The 19,458-nt window shown below is 51.3% G+C and overlaps 1 protein-coding gene across 4 annotated transcripts in view; it reads right to left on the bottom strand.

Annotated features, from left to right (window-relative positions):
* NEK6 (NIMA related kinase 6) overlaps nt 1-13,890 on the bottom strand; it is an 83,617-nt gene extending 69,727 nt beyond the window's left edge. Inside the window, exon 1 of one of the 4 annotated variants that reach the window (XM_041724300.1) lies at nt 13,870-13,890. The gene's annotated coding sequence lies outside the window, so the exon portion shown is untranslated. Of the gene's footprint in view, nt 1-13,061; nt 13,202-13,869 lie in introns of those variants that run through there. The other 3 variants (XM_041724303.1, XM_041724302.1, XM_041724301.1) reach the window with 3 other exon arrangements.
* Between the last annotated feature and the right edge of the window lie 5,568 nt (nt 13,891-19,458).

Here is a 19,458-nt window from a genome sequence, read left to right as displayed (position 1 = left end):
AGCTCACCGTTTTGTGAACCACAAAACGGACCACAGCACTTCCTTGCTGTTTAAGGACTGTTTGCTAATGGTGGGGATAGGCCAGCTCTGGAAACATTTTCTTTTAAACGGCTTGCCTGCCCACCGCCTCCTGCCCCATGCCAAGAAACCCTATGGCCCTGGTGTCAGTCCGGTGAGGAGCCCTTGACACAGCTGCCTGCCCCAGGCCCAACCCACAGGTCCTCCCTGCCTGCTACAGTTTCTCTGGTCTTCTACCCTGACAATCAGTGGCATCTCAAAAGCAATTCTGCTGTGGAAAGGCAGCCATTTCCAAAATTATGCAAAAGGCCCATCCTCTTTCCAATTCGGAATCAAGCCCACTGAATTGTTCTTTGGGCTTCAATTAGTCCAAGTACAAAATGAGGGTGGAGGGTGAAGCTGGCATGAGACAGCTCTGGTTGGTGACAGGCAGAGCAAGTGGTGTCAGATTATACAGGGCTGTGTAACCTTGCGATCTGTGGAACCTCCCTGGGCCTCTACCTCCCCATCCCTAATATGGAGCTAACCTTACCCACCCCCTCCCCCTGCCGCGCCCCCCCCCCCTGCCCCGGAGGAAAGAGTAAATGCCATCACTTCTCAGGCCAATCCGTGCATTCTTCTCAGCCACACCCTCCCACAGTACCCAGCACCACCCAGACACATAGTAGGTGCTTCCTGAGCATCTGTTTCTTTGAGCAGAACACATGGCTTCTTTTGATGCCTGGAAAAACAGAAACATCCATCTACACTAAAACAGAACGGTTTAGGATGTGTGCTCTGGGACCCCAGGGCCTGGGTTCAAATCCTGACTCAGCCACAGATCTCCTGTGTGTCCGTGGGCAACTGACTCATCTTCACTCAGTCTCCCTTTCCTTGTCTGTAAAATGGGACTAAAGAACCTACCTCACAGGGTCACCAAGAGGAGTCAGTGCAAGAACACATGGCCAGGACTTGCCCCAGTTGGCCCCTGTAACAGCAGCCCTGAGAACGAGCAATCCAAAGTCCTGGGAGAACCTGAGTGAAAATTCCCACATTTCAGCTGGGAAAACCACTTTCTCAAAGACATCTGAGGCAGAGCAAGCCCCATGAGGCCATCCCAGCCCCCTGGGCAGGGTACAGGACTGGGATCTAGAACCACAGGCAGAATGTGAAATCTCGGGAGGCTACGGGGATATCACCCCAGGAGGGACCCCCACACCACAACTACCCTGCGTCTATTTCCAACACTTAGACCAGTAACACTGGGCATTCTTTACTCCTCTCTGGTTTATTATGATGGCTCTCCCCTACTAGAATGTCAGCTCCATTTCATCTCTTTTGTTCATGATGCCTCTTAGAACAGTGCCTGGCTCTGTTGGATCAATGAATGAACAAACAAAGCAAGGAAGTGAAGAATCTCAGAGCGCAGCTCAGGGATGAGGGACTGCTAATGCTGTCCCAGAGTGTGAGGAGCTCCTCAGCGTCCCAAGTGCCACCACGCTGCAGGCCTCACCCCACAGCATGTTGTTAATTGGTATAATAACGGCCACCTACTGCTGAATGGCTGCTGTATGTGTGCTTATTTCACTGGATCAGACAAACTCCCCCGGAGACGGGAACTGAGATTTCCCCCTCACTTTCAAGTGAGAAAACTGTGGTGGGAAGCAACAAGCCAAGGAGAGTGAGGAGCAGAAGGCAGAGGCGGGCTGGCTTGCAGGGTGTTGAGGTTAACCCACCAGCTCCCTCTTCCATCTCTCAGCCTGAGACCAGCCAACCAGCTGGCTGGTCACAGAGGGGAAAAGCTGGAGCTAGAGCCTCAGGACCTGTTCCCTGCCAGGAAGGATGTTTGCTCCAGGCAGGAGCTGACAGGCCACAGCAGCTAAGGTCTGGCTCCTGTTCTGTTCCCATGCACATGCAACAGAGAGTGGAGGCAGAAGGAAGACTCAGCCAGGCCTGGGTTCAAATCTTAGTTTCCAAACCAGGTGGTTTATGGCTTTGGACTGGCGGCTTTAATCTCTGGACCTCAGTTATTCTCATCTGGAAAATGAGGCTGGTCCAAAGTTGTGGGGACTGACTAAGGCAACACAGATAAAGAAAGCACTTGACCACATCACTGGCACACACTAGGCGCTAAATAATAAGTACTAGTTAACTTTCCTGAGCCTCCCTCATTCATATTTTCGAGAGCAGCCAGATGTCTGCATCCTGTGGTTGCCAGGTCCCTCAGTTTCAGGGCTAGGAACAGCGTGGGAAGCTGGTGGAATCTGAGCTCCCCGCCCTCTCTGATCCCTACGGCACCACCTGCTTGGTGTTCTTCCTGAGTGAGTGGGTCAGCAACCTCGTCATTTGATTTCTGACCCTTGTCACTCAAGGACAAGAAGTGAGGGGATGGGTTTGTTGATGCAATAACATCTGGCAACTACATGAGGAACTTAATTGAGGGGCAGGGGGCATTTTCAAGGAGACTCACATCCACAGTATATACTTGATACAAGAGGCTCAGGGTGAGGAGGGAGACCAGCTGGCCAACTGACAGCATTCACATCCCAGGCCAGTGGTCTATAGATCGCACTTCTCAGTGGAACTTCTCCCCTAAATAAGATCTGGGCCTACACCTATGTGGGGCCCAATACAGGCACCCTGCTCTCTGAAATGTGTGTGTTAGTGGGAGGAAGCCACAGCCCCTGCCATCAGGACCAGCTTCACATACATGTGACCGGTGCCGTTTCGTCCGGTCCTGCCCTCTGAAGGGAGCCTCATGCTTGGAGTTTCATGCTCTGTGTCCACTACTTAAAGTCTTCATTTTATCTTTGAATTTGTGCTTTTTAAGTGAAGTCCGGTGGGACAGTGGTGCATGTGCTGGGGGCTGGGAGCCTGAGCTCACAAGTGGTCCTGCTCCCACCCCCCTGCCCCAGTAATCTCAGCCACTTTCCACCCTTGGCAGGGACTGGGTGCAGTCATGGGGCCAGGCACACCACAGGGTAACTGTGAGGGTCTGTACTCGCCCCGAGTGTCCCTATGCCCAAGGAAGCATGGCGTTGGAGAGTTAATAAAAGCCACCATGACAGGTAGAAAGAGATGGTGAAAGAAAAAGCTTTTTTCCTGCTTTTTAAACAAGGAGACCTGCATTTTCACTTGGTGTTGGGCCCCACAAATTATGTAGCCAGCCCTGACTTCCATTTATATGACCTTCTGACCTCCATCCCTGGGCAGCCTGGAGGCTCGTGGGGACATCCATAGGCCTCCACAGAACTAGAAGGCACCAAGTGTTCTCAGACGATCACTGGCCGAAAAGCTTCTCAGACCTCAGCCTCCCTTCAGCCTGGTCCATGGAGCTTCTTTTTTGAACCCCTACAGTTAGTAACTTATTTCTGTCTTGTGGACCAGGCCTAGTTTCCAGTGCCGGATATGTGACGATCAGCAGGACACTGAGGAATCACAAAACAGGCAGGACTCATGGTGACACAGCTCGGTCAAGAGAGGCCAGTCCAGCAAAGCCTCCTGGAAGGCATGGAAGGAATGGCTGGTACATGCAGACTGCCTCCCGGAGGGAGGGAGTGGGCTCTGGGAGGGGGCAGGAGCCCCTTATCTGTAAGGTGGAGACATGGGGGCTTACCTCACAGGGCTGTCAGAGACTGGGGGGCTACTGTGTCTATAGGGTGGCACTGTGGGGAGAGGGGAAGGCACTCGCAGAGGCTGGGGCCTTGGGCACTAACTCAGGAGGGTCTGTGGACAGCTCCCTGAACAACCACAAAACTAGCAGTGAAGAGAGTGGCCAAGGGGTGGAACTGCCACCTCCAGAGCCTCCCACCACATGACAGGCATGTGGGGTGGTGGCTCTGCTGGCAACGTGCAATCGCCCCTCCTGGGTTAGATATTTGTTCCTGTGATTTCTATTCCTCCCTGACATTTCACAGACATCGCCTTTCTTTCTGTGATTTAGGAAGTTCAGTTAGTACCTGGTGGCGGTGGCAGCTTTTCTGATACGACTGGTCACGGATAGAGCAGAACACACAGTGAAGACAGGCTCAGACTGCAGCCAACCCAGGTGTGATCCTGGGCTACTCCAGCTGTGGAGCCTAGGGCAGACCTGCCCTGCCCTGGGCCTAAGGGTCCCCTCTGTAACTATTAAGAGTAGCATCCTTGAAGGGTGGCTGTGAGGATTAGATGAAATAACAATGAGGAAGAGCACAGCTCACAGCAAGTGCTCAATAAATGTCTGCCATTGCTATTGTCATGAAACCCCAAAACATATCCAAAACCTGGGCATCACGTGGCACTTCCCAAGATCGCATGGATCTGCTCCCTCCTTTCTAGCATCTGCCTCGACTCTGCTCCAATACTACTCTCTCCCCTCATTGTCATGGTGCATCAGTCCATAAATATTTAAGCAACATGTCATCAGATTATTATAACATATGATCTATGTTATAAGATAGCACTGATGTGCCGCTGTTATGCACATTTGGGCTTCATTTTCAGAATATCAAGACATAAAATATTTATGTATTTAACCAACCACGAGATCTCACGTTCTGTCTCAAAATGCTGGGTGGCGGTAAGATGCGGAGCTGAGACGCAACGTGTGAAGGGGATGCCTTGTTTTCACATAGGTTCCTAGGGCATCTGGATTGTTTCTGGTTCATTCCAGGGCCTGTGAACGGTGGCTGGCTGGGTTTGCCACAGAAAGCAGAGGGCTGGGACCAAAAGACACCATCAAAATGCAGTGAGAGTTCTAGCCACAAGGCACCATGTCATTTTCCTCTGGCATCTCCATGGGTCTGCCCATAGTAGGTACTCAGACAACATCCACAGGGAAATGAATTCACCTGTGGCCCATAGCACAACCTGATGGGCTGGCACCCAGTGGGGATTCAGTAATATTTGCTCTTCTGTTTCATTCTATCCCCAGTGTCCAGCACCAGTCTAGGCACAGAGTAGGGCCCAGCAAATGTTGCCAATGAACAGCAATGGAAGGTATAAACGCATAACCAGATAAATCACTTAATTAGCTAATAAATTAATGAGGGATAATGACTCCCTGTCTGCTGGTCCGGATTACACAGTGTGAGACCTTCCTCCTGAGAAATAAAGGCTCTCCAGTAACCCGTAGTGGATAAGCAAAGGGGTTTTTCTGGGTAATTAAATACCTCGATTACTAACATTAGCACATCACAGTGACCATATGTCCCAGAATTTTCAGGACTGTGCAATTTCAAAGATGCCACCCCATAAGCCATTTGAGCATCCTGGAACTTCTAACGTACTAGCAACCAAACTGCATCTTCCAAACAGCCTCTCTTGTCCCCAAATGTCACTAAAATGCTTTTACAGACCACTTCCCTTTTGAGAGTTTGGAAATTACAGACATCACGTGCCCACCTATTGATGGGTGATACCTGAAGGCCTGGAATGTCATTAAAGCCTGTGCAAACAAAAATTGTTAGCTTGGAGTAAAAGTATTTTCTTTGCGTAGTTCCCAAATGCTGTGCTGCCACCATCAAGAGCGGGCAGACCTCATCCTTGTCGCCAGCCTCTGCACAGGCAAAAATCCAGTCCTCATTTCCTCTTGGGTTAGCTGGGGAGGCTGGCATTTAAAACAAACACAAAAGTCCGCTAAAATTCCTGGGGGAGACGACAAAGGAAATGCGCATACACTGACCCAGGTTTACCAAGTCCACACTTGAGATCCTGGTGTGGCTGGACATGGCAGGACCCACCAAGCGTATGGGTGGGCTCCCTGTCCATCTGCCAGGGAGTCTGCAGTGGTCCTGCCATCTGGGCACCCACCCTAGTAAGCCCATCAAGGCCACATCAGCTAGGGAATCACTTCTTTAAACCACAACTCCCCATTTTCTGAGCTGAGTGAACTCTGGGGTCCTGCTCATTTGCTGCATAGCAACGTCTGTGCCCAGAGGTCTCTTGGGAGAATTAAACACTTCTCTTTCCCTAAGCAACCCTCAAAAGATACACCCTCCTTAAAAAAAAAAAAAAAGTATACTTGATAGAAAATGTACCTTTAAGACACACACCCACCTGTTCCAACCCAAAACCACTCCTATACAGACATCAGGAGCCACCTCTGCAGGAAAGGAGCAAAGGAAAAGACTCTGATTACTCTGGAAGGTACAAGCCTTACTATAAGCATAGGCTCCTCCCTTGGGAATAATTTGAGCCTTTACCTAAAAAATCTTCTCTGGACAGAGGTGGGTCAGATGGGCACAACTGTCCTGCACTGCCCACTGAGAGAAGCAAAGTTTACTAACACATTCAGTAACTCACACACACCTTCTTCAAGGGTTCTGAAACTTGAAATTCTCCATTCATTCGATAACTATTAATGGAGTACCTACTATGTGCCAGGCACAGTACTGGGCACCACAGATATAGTAGTGGTCCGCAGACCAAGTCTTACCCTCATGGGGCTTACATTCTAGTCCAGGAGGGAGGTGACAGACAAAAGAAATCAGGAAGGGGTAAGGGTGCTGAAACACATTTCCAATGCCATGCAACTACCCCCTCGCTCTGGTTCTGAAACATCTTCATCACCCGAAAGGAGACTCTGTACCTGTAGAGCAGTTTGCTCCTCATGCCCCCCACCTCCCTCCCTCGGCCCCTGGTAACCACCAATCTTTCTTTTCCACAGACTTAGAAATTATAGATGTTTCGTATAAGAAACTTTTCTTAAAATGACCTGTGCAAACCCTCTTTCTGTAAAACACAGAACAGGATTAGTGCCAGGGGAAAATGGGGTTAGGTCTACCCTGTTCCCCCCTTCCCCATCAGCATCCCTCACTCTGTGACTTTTCAGGGAAGGCTCTCATCCTAGGCCCCTTCCTTTTGGCAATTCTAGTCCTAAAGTTGGGTTTCTGAGGCAAATCACTCCCCAAACAGTGTCCAAGAATCAAGGGGTGAGCAAGAACCAACAGTGCCCAGCTAGAGGCCCTGCTGCTACCAGCCCATTTTCCAGGTGAGGAAGTAGAGGTGCTGGATTCAGTGTTACTACATACACCACAGCAGGGTCTCAGGTGTGAAGAGCTGACAAATGCCTACAGAAGCTGCCTCAGAAGGGGCAGCCACTTCCCTGGGACAAGGACCTCTCCCTCCCTCAGGGACAATAAGCCAGCCCCACTGGACCCCACTGGCTCAGGACAGAGAGCCCAAAACACACGGACGCCTGCACAGACCCTCCAGGAGGACTCTGCTTGCTGGCTTCCTACTGAGAACTACCTGCCCCCAGGCCCAGGTCTGTGACAGCCGCTTCTGTCAGCACAGACCTCTGATGGCGCCCCGGCGCTGTGTAAATAATTAACAAAACATCTGCCTTGCTTAATAACATACTGTGGCTGACACAGCTCTGGGGCCTCCCGAGACCCTCCAACTCCAAGAGGATGCGTCAAAATCTTCTAAGGCTCCCTTGCCAAGCCTCATGGGGGGTGTGGGGAGGGTGCAAAATCTAGACTTATAAACATTTTCCTGAGCCGCCCTGAGCACCCTGACTTAAAGCCCGCCTCGATTTACCAAATTGCCCTGCCTCTTCCCAATCTGTTTTGAGGATCATGATCACTTTGGTGGCACCTGGGAGAGGCTTTCAGCCTGATTTCAGCCTCCACATGCAAGGGCACTAAAAATGCTCTTGACAGGAAACAACCTTCCCTGGGCCCCGGTGACCTTGGGCAGGTCCTTAATAATCACACAGTTTCTTGACCTCCCATAAAATCTCAGGCAGTGAACACCAAGCACTTCCCGGGCACTACCCATGTGCTGAGGGTTTTATATCCATTATTTCCTATAGTTCTCCCCTCAAACATTTGAGGTCATAATACTGTCTGTTTTCCAGTTGGGGAAACGGAGGCTCAGAGAGATTAATGACTCACTCTGGGACTTCCCACCTCACTCCATCTGGTGCCAAGGCTCAAGCTTTTAATGCGATTATAGCACCTTCCCCTCCTTGAGCCTGTTTCCATTCTGTAAAATGGGCACATGGCTCTTCTCGGGATGGTGAGACTCCTAGATTTCTCAGGGGCAGCATGGACTCATCAGAGCTGAATGCCATTTGCTGGTAACCGCTGCCCCTTTGCAGATCCCTTCCTGACAGCTCCCAGTTTCAATGACTTCATGAACAAAGGAACAAAAGAGGGCAGGCCTTGGGGAGAGGAATCATGGACAAATTCCAACTCTGCCACTCACTGGCAGTGAAGGACTCACCCCCTATCCTCAACTACAAATTGGGGACCTTGGGGAGTCCTCTAAGGAACCAAGCTCCCTTTCACCAAGGTCAAGTACTGCCCCTCCCCCAGCCTAATTTTGAAGTGCAAGGCTTAAACAACATGAGGAAATGCAGCAGGGCGGGCTCTCTTAATGGCAACTTCCCTCCCCCTTCCCTCACAGAAATTCCTTCACACTCTATGGAATTCCTACATAAAGCCTCTTTTTCTTCTCTATGAGGTCACCATCATGCAGATGTCGAAGAGAAAGAAAGAAAGCCTCCAAGTGGATCAAGGCCCTTGGAACTGAATGCATTTCAGATCCGGGCTAGGGGCGCCACCTTTCAATTCTGCAAGCTCGCTCGACTGTCCCAGAGTCCAGCCAAAGTGGCCCGTTGGGTTTGCGGTGCGGTGGTTGGGTTTGGGGTGTGGTGATCCTGCCTGTGGATGCCAAGGGGCCTGGCCAGAAGACCAGGCCTTTGCCACCAGACCACCAGAGCAGTCGTCTGTGGAAAATCCAGAATTAGAGACAACACAGCAGAGGCTTGTATGTGGGTCTGTTTCCACACAAGCAAGTCTGTTAGAGGGACAGATGTCAAAATGCTAGATCACACTCCACATTCAAGTTCCCAAATTGAACGTCACAGGAAATTACACCACCAACTGATTGGCCTCAATGTCCGCTCCTGTCTGGAAGCTGAATCTGAAAAGGCTGTTGCTTCAATTCAGCGTGGGTCAAAGGAAGGGGCTGTGAGTATATTATCCAGCTCAGACAGGAATGGGTGAAGCTGATTTTTTTGAGTGACCTGATTTTTTCTTTTTAAAATAAAATATTTTGGGGGCACTTGGCTGGCTCAGTCAGTGGGGCATCTGACTCCTGATCTCAAGGTCACAAGTTCAAGCCCCACACTGGGCACTGAGCTTACTTAAAAAAATAAATAAATAAACAAAAGGCTATAAATAAATAAATAAATAAATAAATAAATAAATAAATAAAACATTTTCCCCAAAGGCCATCTTGTCTCTACCCAAGAGTCAGATATAAGCAGCTGGCCAAAGTCCCAAAAGCCACTGAGGATCTTTGGACAATCCTGGTCATCTACCACCCACTCATTTCAAAGCAATTTCACAGACACCCAGAGGGATATCACCCCGATGACTTCCACACAACTCCAGGAGCACCCTTGCTCCCCAAAGCTCCATGTTCTGGTCGCCAGCATTCTGGTAACCATCCAAAGTGATAGCCAAGGAAAGGACCACGGTTGTGTGCACACCACTTCCTAAGAATGACATCAGCAAAAATTAAATAAATAAATAAATAAATAAACAAACAAACAAGGACTATTTTTACCTCCCCAAGTCACAGGCCAGACGGGAGAGAAATCCATCAATGCCAGAGATATGTGGCTGAGCCTTCGCACAAGATCTATTATTTCACACCTTAAATTAACGCATCTCAAAGCAATTTGCGAATGTTCATCAATTTGCAGAACAGAATCAGAAGGGAGAGAAATACCTTTTCCTTCCAACATCAAAGGACACTTGCAGGGGTGCCACACACCCCCAAACCGCACAGGGTCTCACACACAACATTCTTTTCAAGAACAGCTTAGCATAAACCGTGATAAGAATGGAAATGAACGAGTTAGAGAGAGAGGCACAGGGCTAAAGTGGCATGTGACAAGAAGCCTATGTAGAAACAATCCTGTTGTCAGATATTCAGATGGAGAGTCAGGGCCCTGGATGTAACGCACCCTCACCTGGGGTCAGAACCCCGGGGCTCTTCCCGAGGGCAGCACCCCAGCCTGTTTGCTCCCCCACAGAAGCCTGGAGATGCCAACCCGCATTTAATCTTGGATGACTCACCAGGGTCTTCCACTCTTCACCCTCTAACTCCCTTGCTTGATCTGACCCGAGAAGAGGAAGGGAATACTCTTCTCTTTTTGACAATTGTTTTGACACTTCCCTTCTGAAACCAATCTTTGGCACTTCATGAGGACAGAAAAAAATGTGAACTGTAGCCCTTTCTATCTGACAGTCCTGGCCCTCCCTAGGCGGCATGGGTCATCCACCGCCGAGGGGCAAGAGTAGACAAGGAAGGAGGGCAGCACTTCTGGGAAGACGTCTCCCAGAAGCCCAGAGCCTGGTGAGGAACCTGGCCCCGCAAGAATCTGGAACACAGTGACCTTTACTTTCCACGTCCGATGGAAAGATGGAGGGCTCTGCTCAGACAAGCCTGACTTCAACCGCACAGCATCCTGTGATCTTTGGCACATGATTTCATCTGTGTCCCCAGTTTTCTCATCTATAAAATGGGCATCATGATAGTTCTGTCTCTGTGCTGCCGGGTGGACTGGGTGAATTTAGGTACTTACAGCTTTCGTGCCAGACATATGGGATGCCCTCAACAAAGGGTGGCCATTAGTTGTGATGCTACTTTCATAAAATTATGCCTCGTATTCCATCTCGCTGAGCCTCAGTTAGGTCATCTGTAAAATGGAGATGACAACCCCCAACCTCATGGGGAAGATGAAATGAGTAGATGTGTGTGAAAGCACTGAGCACCCAGCCTGTGCACCTTCAGAAGACAAGTTATCAGGCCCCTGGTGTGGAGGACAGACTGGAAGACAGGCAGGTGACAGGATTCTGCCTCTACCTCCTCTCAGCAGTCCCAAGACTCAGGGTTGACAGAGACACAGGTCTCTGTGTCTCTGCGCCCACAACTATTAGGAGGATTAAAAGTGCACACAGTAGGTGCTCCCAGTAAGCATGACTTCCCCTGCCCTTCCCCGGCCCCCTCCTCACTCAAAGCCACTGGAAATGTCACCTGGCAAAGCCAGGAGCTTCGATTCTTGAAACCCGAATGATCTGAAATGGCTCAAAGCCCAGACCAACCTGGGCCACTGCTTCAGTCTGAGACTTTATTTTCTGAAGACAGAAACTACTTTTAGTCATTTCCGAAGCAGACAGGACGGCAGAGGCTGACAAACCACAGGGACCATTTTAAATCCTGGGCCTTTTCTTCTGGGAAGTTAGGCAAGAACCTTCCCAAATGTTTGCCCGTGGGGCTCTCTGCCAGGGAGTGACTCATCCACAGCTCCCCACAGGCATATTTTATTTGGGGAGTGGGGGATGGAGGGAGGGCCTGGCCTTGAGGGGAGAAGAAGAGGCAGCCTTTCCAGCAAACGCAGAAGGTGGGTTGGGTTTTGTTTTGTTTTTGTTTTTTCATTTTTTTTTAGGACAAAAAAGAAAAAGAATGTGGATCATTTTTGTTTCCTTCCAGGTTTTGTTTGCTAAAAGAAGACGTCCAAAGTTCACTCAGGAAGCTGCTGCACTGGGAACAGGCGCCTCCAGCCGCTCTGCATCCCTTTCAATGAAATTCTTCTTCCATTAACACCACGATTTTTAAATGTGCCTCCAAGATTTGCCTGCGCACGACATTTTCTCCTCAGAAAGTCTAGCTGAGTTTTGAAAATTCAGGGGGACGAGGGAGTTCAGTGTTTCTAAAGTTGCCCTTAAAGCAATGAAGACTTTTTTTTAAGATTTATTTATTTATTTATTTATTTATTCATGAGAAGCACACAGAGAGAGAGAGAGAGAGGCAGAGACACAGGTAGAGGGAGAAGCAGGCTCCATGCTCGGAGCCAGAAGCGGGACTCGATCCCGGGTCTCCAGGATCATGCCCTGGGCCAAAGGCAGGCGCGAAACTGCTGAGCCACCCGGGGATCCCCAATTAAGACTTTCGACTGCAGAGATTTTCAACATTTCTAAAGCTCCCCCCAAAACTGTGTCAAAGCTGTGCAGACAGACCTTGGAAATCAGTGTCCCAAGCCTGCTGTGATCAATTTGTTACTGTCTTGGGGGCTCATGCTTGGAGCCCAGGCTCAACAAATAAATAAATCAGATGAATATCCATCTAGTTAGCAGAGCAGGCAGAGAGAGCGAGAGAGACCCTCAGACACACAGACAAGTGTCCTGGCACCCCTGGCCTTCCCAGGGTCACCGTCCCCCATCCCCACCCCCCAAGGCCTGGGGGAAAGATTAAAATCTGCCTGGGCCAGAGACCGGAAGAAGAAAAGCCAAGAGACCCAGAGGAGGTATTTAGGAAGAACTGAAGCCGAGTCCTCTAGTACCAGGCCAGGGAGCCCTGCCCACCCCAGCAGAGCCCCAGCCCAGCCTGAGCATCCTGGGGCCCCATGCAGGGTCCCGCCGTGGGCCCCACCGAGGCCCGGCAATGAGGCCTCCCCCTCTGCCGGGCCCAGCCTGGCTCTGCGGGTCTGACCTCCGCCCTCATTCACCGCGCGAGGCCCCGCGCCCACCGGGGGCCCACCTGGGCCGACTTCTCTCCGCGGGCTCCCTGGCATCCGGGCCAGGGGCGGACGCATCATACGAGACGCCCGGTGGGTGCAAGGAGGCGCCCGTCCGCCTCCGTAAGAAACACAATCACTCCCTCGCGGACACAGAAAGCATGTTCGCGTGCACATCCACGTACACTTTCGTCCTCAGAGGCTCCCAAACGCACCCAGAAGTCACTTGTGGGCGCTCACGCACGTGCACACACACACTCCCTGGGCCCCCACGTGACGCGCTCGGCACGCTCCGCGCAGGCGGTACACAATACACGGCCACGCGGGAGCCCGCCGCGGCCCGCACCCCGCACGCGGCCCCGCAGACCGCGCGCCAGACCCTCACGACGTGCGCGCGCACACGAGCCCCGGCCCCCGCCCCCGCCGAGGCGCGGCCGCGCACGCGGGCACGCGCGCCCCCTCGGCCCGGCTGCGGGGCACTGCCCCGCCGCCCGCCCCCGCCCCGGCCCGGCCCGGCCCGGTTCCGCCGCGCCCGGCCCAGGCCACTCACCGGCGCGCGGGCGGCTCGGCTGCCTCGGGAGGAGCGGCGCGCGGCCCGGCGGGCGGGCGGGCGGGCGGCCGGAGCGGAGGGTCCCACACACGTCGGCGGCGCCGCGGCCGCACGCCCGTCGCTCGGTTCCGCCGCCGCCTGCGCGGGCCCGCGCGCGCTCCCGCCCCTCCCCACCGCGGGCCCGCGCCGCCCCCTGCGCTCGCGCGCGCCGCCGCCACGCTGGCCCGGGGGCGCCCCGAGGCTACCGCCGGCGCCCGGAGCCCCCAGGGCCGCGAGACACCCGCCCAGCCGAGGCGCCCCTCCCCATTTCAAAGATGGGGAAACTGAGGCCCAAACTCTGCCGGCGAGTCGGGGCCAGCAGACTCCCCTTCACCCCTTCCCGGGTTCTAGACGCTAGGGTTAGGGTCCGCGGTCAGCGAACTCGTGGACCCCTCCCACGCATCCTGGGGCACCCTCGAATGACCCTGCTCCCTTCACGGCCCTGCGCATCCTGGGTCGTCAGTGAGCCCTTATTGCGCGCCTACTGAACGCGGCACACGCGTAGAAGGAAGCTCCAAGGGCATCCACCTGCTGAAGGTGCTGCCCCCTGCCCTCAAAGCGCCAGCGTCTCCTTGTATGGAGCTCCCAAATTCCTGTGAACCCCAAGATAGTAAGAGTCAAGGTGCAAAGGTTTCTGGGAGAAGGCTCTACTAAGTGGGTAACACCCTCTCTAAGGAGACAGTCTCCATGGGGCCCCAAAGCCTGCAGCTGGCTTCCTAAGGGAACCTGCACACCCCCTTCCCCCAAGAAGGGCTCCTGGCTGGCTCACTCGGTTCCCGTTTCCTGCATTGGCCGCTTCTCCTCCACAGGCAGAACGGTGCTGTGTTCCCCCAGGAAGACTGGAACCAGGAACTGACGCTGACCACCTGCCGGCTGTCCAGCTTAGTGACAGCACCGTGCTGAGCCCGGAGAGGATACCCCAGCGCTCCACCTGGCTGTAACCTGTAACAGTAATGACACCAATAGAACACCCGCCATATGCCATACTCACAACTGCACAGCCATTCTGCGAAGGAGGCATTATGCCACTTTCATGCCCGTTTTACAGATAAGATAAATGAGGTTTAGAACAGAAGCCGAGAGAAACCGATTCTCTTGCTCAAAGTCACCCAGTTGGTAAGGGTTGAGCAGGGAGCTACACCACAGACTAACTCCAGTGCCCAATCTAGGCAGTCCCACCTCATAAACAGCATAGCTCTGAACTGCTGGTATAAGAGGGAACGGGTGGGGAGACAGCTGGCACAGATGACCCAGCCCAGTCCCAGCCTTTCCATGAACCAACAGGGACAGAATAGGTCATCCTACACATTGGTTAGCGGTTTAGTTGGGGACCTGCTTACAGTCTCACTTCGCACGATATGCATCACGATAGATATCAGATAGATTGAAGAGGCAACTCTAAGAAATAAGCGTTTCAGAAAGTGATAGAAATAAATAGAAGTTCTGAGACAGTGTGTTGCAGTGTTGCTGGCAGGTCAATGATATGGACCATATCAATGCAGTAAACATTAATTTCCTCATTCAATCACCTGACACTTATCTATGAGCACCGGATATGGGTCAGGTCCTATTCTAGGCACTGGGATACAGTTGTGAACAAAATATAGCCCTGACTCTCCTGGTGCTTCATTCTGGGGGTGGGGTGTGTGGGGAAGCAATTGCAAATATCCGGCATGGCTGAAATTAATAAGCTTGGTGGAGAAAATAAAACAGGGAGGGGATAGGAGAGCCCAGGGGTGCTTTTTCATACAGGGTGCTGGAAGAAGGCCTCTCTGATGAGGTGATGTTTGAGCAGAGGGGAAGTGATGAGAGGTCTTCTGTATGTAGGACAGGCCCCAGGTTCCAAGAACAGTCCTGGTAAGCTCCAGAGCAAGAACCTGAAATTCCCCTTTGAAGGAAACTTTGAGATCAGTGCCAGACCACCGGGAAGAGAAGCGCTGGGACCTCTGCGTATTAGTATAGGACTCTGCAGTTTGCGAAGTTGTATCCCAGCCTCATGGAGCCCCTTTAACAGGTACTCCTAATATCCTCATTTTCCAATTAGGAGACTGAAGCTCAGAGAGGTCAAGCAACCTGCCCCAGGTCACACAGTACACATCTCTGTGGCCAGCAAAGATGGGTCTGACTACAGGCAAGCTGACACTAAATGCTGAGTGTTAGGGGGAAAGAGAAGGCTCGTGCATGCCCCCAACCCCCGCCTTCCTGCCCTCTTGGACTATAATTCAGGAGCTGGCAGGGTGGAGCACTCACTGTTTTCCTGGCCTTTCTCCTTCTCACCCACTTCCTTCCCTCTGGCCTGGTCCCAGCCCCAGGTGATATGCTGGGGGGATAAATCAGGTCAAATTCAACCCAGAGATTCTCCAAATTCTCTGCACTACCCCCACTACCCTGGCCAGGGTAGGAAGTAGAGGGAAAAGGGTGCAACCTAAACCCCATTCAACTTTTGTTTTTAACTCAAAGGATTTTTCACCGAGTCCCTAAATGAGTCACCGTGAAGAGGTGCTTCGCAAAATGACTCCCAGAATTAGAATCAACATCTCCCTACACATGCTGCCTGACACTTCCTCCTACAGTGGCATTTATGAATCTAGTCTGGGAGAAAGTCTCTCTCTGTCTACCCCCAAGAGTTTCAGGATTAAGCCTGTGTCATTTCATTATTTCTCTGCATTAGGAGAAGAGAAGCTACTATTGCTGGTACCTTCTCTGCACCCAGCTCTGCATGAGGCATTTCATTCTCCCAGTATCCCTCGAGATGGGGGTCATGCTTTCTGTTTTACAGATGAATAGGGTGAGGCTCAGAGTCCTAGAGTAGTTTGAACATAGCTAGGATTTGAACCCGGGTTTGCAGTTTGTTGTCAGTATTTGGGGAGGGAACAGAAGGGGACAAGAGGAGGCATGAGAAACTAGAAATCAGACCAGACCCTTTGGACAAAAGTTCTCCTTGCCAGCTTCCTGATGATGGGGACTTTTGCAGGGGGCCAATCTCAGTTTTCCCAAGAAGTCTCATTTCTGCTTATTGTCTGGGCAACATTATAATATTAACAGCATCCCCAAAGTGTTGTGGTTCTGGTGATCAACTTTAGGGTCATCCTGGTTGTGTGCAAAGGCAGCTGCATTGAAGCTTTCAATTTTTACATTATATTCGATACAAAATAGGGGCCTCCTGTCTGAGGGGCCTTCTCCACATCCAGATGGCTGTGTGTCCAAACAAGAGTTTATGGAGCTTTCCAAGAGCAGCCAGCCCAGCTGGCTGGGGAAGGAGTCAGGGCTGTGTGTCAGGCAGGACTCTCTCCCTCCCACCCCAACTCTGCCATTTACTCCCTATGTAACTCTGGGCCAGTTTCCCAGCTGGCAAAGTGAGGGATGGATCTCCAAAAGCTCTGTCAACTTTGACCTTCTAGGGTTTCCCATTGCCCAGTGAATGCTGGGAAATCAGCTAACCATTTCAGTGAAGACCAGGAATGTAGGGAGCCCTCCTCCCCTCCACACCATCACGTGGTCCGTTTTTCAAAACAGCATACCTCAATTTTTAGCTATTTTAAGTTTTAAAACATTTATTTCATTTATTATTTGAATAGCTGATACCCACAGCTCAAAATTCAAAAGGTGCCAGAAAGATAACATGGAGAAAAGTTTCCTTTCCTTTCCCTCCAGCTACCTCCTTCTTTTCCCTGGAGGAAACCAGCGTTGCCAAACACACTCTGTTCCCAGACAGTGTGTTTTGCGTGGGTGTGTATATGTGTGTGTGTGTGTGTGTGTAGTTTCTCATTTTTTTTGTACAAATGATGGTATCTGGTCACACTGCTCTATATCTTGTGCTTTCTTCACTTCTTGGAGACTGCTTCCTATCGCTTCTTAAAGAGCTACTTTCTTTTCTATGACTGCATAGTATTCTAAAATATTTGCGTTTAATTCCCATTAAGTTGGCACTTGCTCTGTGTACCGGTCTAAGCACTGTGGGAGATAATAGAAGTCTCAGCCATGCCTCTGGCTCTCAGGGATTTGCAGTCTGGTTGAGAGATGAGCAAAACAGTAATTCCTAGAGTTACAAAGAAGAGCAATTTCTCTAATGGACCCCAAGTTCATTTGTGAGGTGTGGCTTTGGGGCTCATTTTTTTTCGTCTCCAGGTATCTATAGGGTCTATTGAAGGAACCTAGGCATGGGTTCTTTTGAGACTTGAAAACTCAGCAGTGCAGACTCAGGCAATCCACTTCTTCCTTCTGGGCCTCAGTTTGCTCATCTATAAAAAGGGGGCAGTCAGCCTCTCTGCAGGATTGTGCTAGTCACATGAGATCGTGTTCCTGAAATGGCTTGGTAAAGAGTGAAATGCCATGCTCCCAGGCAGGAAGGTCTAGGGAAGCTAAGATGCAGCTCTAAGGAGCTATATACTAAGTGCAGGGTATCATGGCTCTTGGCCAGAGAGAAGCATCTTGTAAGCTTTTTGTGCTTTGCTGTGATAGGACCTGTTGAACAGTCATCTCCTTCCATCTTTGGCAGCGACAGTTGCTAACTCTGGGTGTGCCGCAGGTTTGTCATTGATAGACCCCTCACCTAGAGGAGGCCCCGGAATGAGGAAACAGCATAAACTAACCATCTTAAATTAAGGCATGGAGGGCCATTGGAGATTTTCATTCCTATTCTCAATTATGGATGGAACTAGTTCAAAACCACCCCAGTAAGAGGCAGAGATGCACCCAGTGATGTTGCCACAGCCCTGCACCTCCCTGCAGTTCTCTCTACCCTCCCGGTGCCTACCATTTCAAAGAAAAGATCCAAATGACACTGATCTGTGATGAGCTCCAAGCACCCTGACATCATTAATAATAGTGTCCCCTTTGGTTCTCCAAAGTGACTTAGATCAGACAATCAATTATAAGACCACCCAGTTATTCACGTCAAATGGGACACTCACTGCCCAGGTGAATAAGTCAATCATCACCTCTGCCATCACAAGTCAGGCACTTGTGTTGTCCATGCATCTACCCGGTGATGTAGATATCAACGTCCCTGATGAGCAGGTTTGCAGATGAGAAAACTAATGCAGGCAGGGGTTAACCAGTTTGTCTAAAACAAAATTTAAGGAAGCATCTGATGGCTGCACAGTCTCTGTTCCAGCTCACTCTGCTTGGAATTCAGTGAGCAGAGTCCCAGGCTGGCCATATTTCTCCCCCAGGCACCCAGACATCCACTTGGCCTTGGGTGCCAAATGTAGGGCCCTGATTGCCCGTCTGAAACTCCTCGAGCATGTGGCTATGGTGACACCCTCTGGGCCTGAGACCCCTGCATGTCTAGTTGTGCTGGCTGCTCTCAGGGCAGATGGAGGCAAGGGGCCTGCTGGATTTAGGGCCAAAGACAACCATCCAGCCAGCCAGCCAGCCCAGACCCCAGATGTGAGAGGAGTGCTCCCAAGGAGGAGATGGGTGTTTCGGCCCTGCCCCTGCCTTTCTGGGAACAGGTGTAATTTTTTCCAGGGATCAGGGCATGGCAGGCTTGTCATGGGGGCAAGGAGAGGAAGAAGGAGGAAGAAGATGGAGATTGGAGCCTGGCAAACGAGAATGGGAGAGAGGGGGAAGAGGGCAGGGGCAGGGAAGCAGGAAAGGGCTGATCATGTTTACTTGAGAAGACACTTGCCAGAGTCTGGGCATTGCTCCTCCCTACCCACGTCTTCAAATCTTCAAACCTGCCCTCTGTACCAGGAATAGAAGCAGCAAGGGCCAGCCCATCACTGGGAAAGAAAATTCATTTTCTTCATTCGATTATATTCTGAGGGACTTCGTTCTGGAGCAACCATTGTTGCTTTGGGATGATTCCCCCGAGGCAGGGTGCACAGGCAGAGGAACACACCAGAGGAGAGGCAGTGGGTCTGGGGATTCTGAAACCCCTCAAGAAAGAGGCATGTGTGAGGACAGCTTGGCTCAAAACCACAGCTTTGGGCTCTGAGTAGAGCTGCCCTGGCAGACCCCTGGGAGAGGCAATCATGTTGACCCCATGCCTTCTACCTGAAGCCATTTGCCAAATAGCACAACCTGGTCTCTGCTCTCAGCTCCCCAGAACTGGGCTGGGGCCAAGGGGCTTGGCAAAAACCCAGCCTTGGAGCCAATCAGACCAGGGTTCAAAGCCTGGTGTGCCACCTACTAGCCATATGGCCATGAATCAGGGTCTCAGTTTCCTCATTGGAGGTGATGACATCTTTCTCACCAGCTCGTAATTAGGTGAGGATATAAAGTCATCACCTGGCTGAAAATAATGTTAACATCAATTGTTTATCAGACTCAAAACCTAGTGCTTTACATTTTACCTGTGTTGTTTCATTTCATGATCCTAGCAAACCCATGAAGTGGGCCCCGGTGTCATCTC

This window comes from Vulpes lagopus, chromosome 12 (assembly GCF_018345385.1).
Source record: "Vulpes lagopus strain Blue_001 chromosome 12, ASM1834538v1, whole genome shotgun sequence".
NCBI classification, from domain to species: domain Eukaryota; kingdom Metazoa; phylum Chordata; class Mammalia; order Carnivora; family Canidae; genus Vulpes; species Vulpes lagopus.
Note: the sequence above shows the minus strand (reverse complement) of the source record. Positions and strands in the feature narration are given on the sequence as shown.